General features: G+C 38.7%; 1 long non-coding RNA gene across 1 annotated transcript; it reads left to right on the forward strand.

The window, feature by feature from the left end:
- The first annotated feature begins 887 nt into the window (after positions 1–887).
- On the forward strand, positions 888–3414 carry LOC138021326 (uncharacterized). Its single transcript, XR_011126348.1, has 4 exons — positions 888–1006; positions 1465–1584; positions 1913–2104; positions 3063–3414. It is a non-coding gene; the product is annotated as an uncharacterized lncRNA (long non-coding RNA).
- The last annotated feature ends 1125 nt before the right edge of the window (positions 3415–4539 follow it).

The following is a 4539-nucleotide window of genomic DNA, read 5'->3' on the forward strand; positions in this document are numbered from 1 at the left end:
TGCGGCCTCAGAGCACGGTAGCTTCTCTTTTTGTTTGTTGATTAAAATCTCTCCAGTCTCAGTTGATTGAGATTTCCTTGCTTCGCCCTCGACCGACTACAGCAGAGAAGCATCCAGTCTTGAGACTGAATTCAAAGACACATCTTACTCAGGGAACTCAATACGGGAAATTTACTTTGGATGTTATACTGGTCTTCGTTGTGATGAGCGGATATAGTCTCAGTTTTATTTATCTTCCTGATCTTCCACCGGTCACTAGTTGGTGTGGTATTCTTTTTGTCTCTTTGCGCGTGTGGCTGTGTTAAGGTCTTGGTGCACCTTGACCTATTTTCGTGTGGTTAATACTGTTTTTGTAATTGTTGGTGCCAAAGATAAAGTGCGGTTATCTTTGACGGTGAAATACCGGTAGCCGTTCGCTAAACCGCCGGACTACAACTCACTGGTGGCATTTGATTTTGCTTGCAAGGGCTTAAGATCTTCAGTATCTAATTGCGATGATATTTTTTCCTTTCATCTCATAACTGATTCTCTTGATATTATCTCGTTAACCTTTATCAAATATAAGGCCTAAACGCATGAGGAAATGGAAATCTTAAACTTGTGGACACAGCTGACCAAAAAATTTTTCTCGATTCACGCTGTTAGAGAACAACTTAATCACTTGATCAGATTTAGTTTTAGTTTTTATTAATTCACTTTTTTTATTGCGTTCCAGTTGTAATAAACGGAGATCCTTAAATTAACAACTTACACCTAAATTCTTGAGAAAGGATTACGATTTTCCAACAGCTTGTCCGTCAAAGGACATGATAGTAACGTTCTTACTATTTACCCAGCTTTGAAAAATATCGATTTTAGAATCATAATGTTAACAATTAAAATTCCTCTTACCTCTATTTCAAGGTGCAAAACAGTACATTACATTTGAACACTTGGTGTTGTCACCAACTTGAAAAGAAAATTAAGAATTGAAACGAAGCAAGGCTAACAATATAGAAGAATATACGTAAGTAATGCAAGGCACTAAAGCTTGGTTTTCAACTGACATTTCTAAAAACGAGTCCTGGAATTATTTCGTATCAAAGAACGTCAACTCTCGGTTTTGAAACTGAACTGTCGACACGTTATTGAGTCAAAAACCGGAGACTTGAAAATTTTACAGTTCTTGAAGGGTTTGTAAAGGAAACCTGCTCATGGAGAAAAATAAGAATTCGGTCACTCCAAGAAAAACTCCCGTGATTGTGAGCTACGGGCTATATAGTTAGCAGGGGGTTTGTTCAGTAGTATGCGTTGAAATTAACTTTTTTTTCCCGTTTTGTGTTTTCAGCGAGCTCTTTTACAGAAGGTTTCCTGACCCTTTATTGCCTAATGAGGATGCAGGAGATTTATCTTTAAAAATGCATGGGGAATATTCAACTTATTCTGCTTTATAATACATATTGTTATTTCTTCTGTTTTAATCAGATATTCTTCAGTTATTTCCAGTTGAACCACTGATCACATCATCAATTTGCTAATTTGTATGCCAAAAAAATTCAAACAGAAAAGGCCATTCTTCATTATTTTGAAAACTCTTTCAAATAGGTAATAATTAATTTTTACTTCATAGACACTTAAAACGGCCACAAGTTTGTTGGTGTTATAACACTATTAGGTACTACTACCCTAGTGAACTTAAGTGTTTACTTACTTACAAACTAAAACTTAAGACACCAATTAACTTTAAGTCAAGGAGTCTGCGTATGTTGCGTTTGCTTATATTTGCTAGTGAGGACCACTTGTTCTGGGAAAAGGCCGTAATGTAAATCTTGAGCGGCAATCAAACGTGTGTGCTCTACTGCTTAGACGAACTCCTTCGCACGACTAAGAACGTTCTGGAAAATTAATCTGAAATATTTTTCTCATTCCATAGACTTGGAGCATGAGAGTGACTGGATTCTGTGTTTTTGACCTGTTGATTCTGCTGGCCTTATTCACTGGAGTGACGTCACAGTCCAGTTGTTATGTGAAGTACAATGGCTGTAGTGTCCCATTCGGCTTAGATTTCATTTACAAGAGCACCTTCAAGCACGCTTGCAATAAGCATGATGTCTGCTATAACTGCGTAAGAAAAATACATTGCATATCTCTTAAGGGCACCATTTCTGCAAGGGCCTGGGGTGAGTGGGATGTGCCATTATATCGCTGTAGTGCTGTAAACTGCTTTTCTTTCGAACTTGAAAATCTTTATACTGACATATGCAAGAAAGCACAAAGGACATTTCTTGCCGAATAAGATTTCTTCTTCGTTTCCTTAAAATTTCTGACGAACAGGGTTTTTTTCCTGAGGAAATAGAAAGAAGTTACTCCCTCATCCCAGTACCACACCCTAAAGCGAATCAGGGCAAGACCTTGGAAACTGAGGTGGATGTGTTGCGGATAAAATCAGGTTTCAGGTTCAATCCGTTTCTACCTGTAGGCTAAATTGGTGATCCTCACTTACCTAGGTTGAATATGCACTCAATGAATTGAAGAAACTCTTTATGGACCCTAAATTAAGCCAAAAGAAAAACTAGATCAAGGTTAGGATTAGTTTTGCTTATTATACATGGCTATCAATTATGACTTATTATACAAAAGTAAATAATGAAAAGAACAGTGTTAAGTTGAGCACGTTCGATTCGTGGTTGCAGTGTGGTGGTGAAAACATAGGACTATAGACCTAGAGCGTCTGAGTTCGCGTACCGGTAAGTACATAGTACCGTTCTTTGTTCCCTTACTATTTTGCTATGTTAACTGAGATTGAATGGATAAGTGTAGGAATACAGAAATCGATAAGTTGACAAGAAACATTAAGAAGATGTGCTGAGATGCGTAAGACACAGCTGGATGGAGGGTATAGGGGTTTTCAATCCTTTATGGGGGATTGATTGCTGATTTAAACTAGGTCTAGTGCATATTCAGCTTAGGGAAAACGAGGATCACCAATTTAAATGAAGTAAAAAAAGGGTTAAACTTGAGCCCGGATTTGACCTATAACAGATGGAGGTGTTAAATTTTAATTTACGAAAATGTTTTCACAGGGTCAACGCTGGGGATGGTCGCAGAAGGATTGTGATGAGAGATTCAAGACAGACATGTACAAATTGTGCGAAGTTAAGATAGGAAGGAAGCGCTTTTTCAAGAACTGGTTTGACAAGGTCAAACTATGTAAGAATACTGGTGCAGAGTCTTACTACAGTGCGGTGAGAACAGCAGGACATCTTTATTATGAAAATGTGTCGCCAGATTGGTGCAAAGAAATTTGCACAAAAGAATATGGTGATCCAGCCGTCGAAATATCCATAAACCGTTAAGACTGATGTTATTTTAAACTTAGAAAAAATTTCTTTGAAATCAATTCTTTGAAATAAAATCCATCTGGTCGTAGTTAAACAACGCGTTAAGTTAAATAATCCAATCACGACTCAAAAAAAAAAAAGAAAAAAAAAAAAAAAAAGAAAAAGAAACAAAAAAATTGACTCCAAGGCCGAGAAAGCTCGTGTTGGCATGATCTTACCTCTGGTTGACTGAAATTGTTGTGCGAGATTGTTAAACTAATCACCAAACTTATAATGCTTGACTGCAAATAAGAGATTTCGAAATTAGTTTCAACACTTACTTTAGGCAACTCTACTGTGCTATAGTACTGTTTCTGTGTTGTTCCTCAAAAGGTGGCCACAAGGTTTCGCGGTTAAAAACTTCCCCCTTGTAAAATTTCCGGCCTGTTAGCCCGACACAAGGGAAGCCTTTTAAATCCTTTAATCCCACTATACTCTGTCGATATCTTTGACTCCCTTTATGCAACTGAGTATTTCCACAATCTTTTAGTTTCTCCGGGGTTATAAAGTTACACATCCCATGCATATCCCATGTCGCAAGCAATTTACAAACTTACTCCGAGTTCCCAGCTATAAACGAGCTTACTCTAGTCTCCCAACCAGTATCCCTTGTACCCCATTTTAATACAGCAAAAACGTGAGAGCCACTAAGTTTTCACTCAATGCAAAGGCACGTTTGCAAAACTAAGAGACTAGATTCTCTACACTAATGTCTCCAACCCCATCACTTTGCGCTAGTTTAACTATTTACCTTGCATCCGCCACAGGGTGGCTAAATAGAATAAATTAAGTGAAAGGAATTATTAAATTTTCCATCTTCAATATGGTGTTGAGATTCCTGATGTTCTGATTGGTTCACTCAATCTCAGTTAATGTCCTCGGCTGAGAGATATTTGGCCGAAAAGCGAAGCTTCGAGGGCAAATGTGAAATCTTGCGGACAATCTCTCAACCAAGGACAATCGTTTAGTCGAGACACTAGCAAGCCAGAAAAGGGTTTATGACGGCGGGACGGTGCAGGGATGACGCAGTGGTGTTAGTCGAGATACTAGCAAGCCAGAAAGGGGCTTATGACGGGGGGTGCAGGGATGGCGCAGTGGTGAGAGCACTTGCCTCCCACCAATGTGGCCCGGGTTCGATTCCCAGAATCGGCGTCATATGTGGGTTGAGTTTGTTGGTTCG

This window comes from Montipora capricornis, chromosome 10 (assembly GCF_036669925.1).
Source record: "Montipora capricornis isolate CH-2021 chromosome 10, ASM3666992v2, whole genome shotgun sequence".
Lineage (NCBI taxonomy): Eukaryota > Metazoa > Cnidaria > Anthozoa > Scleractinia > Acroporidae > Montipora > Montipora capricornis.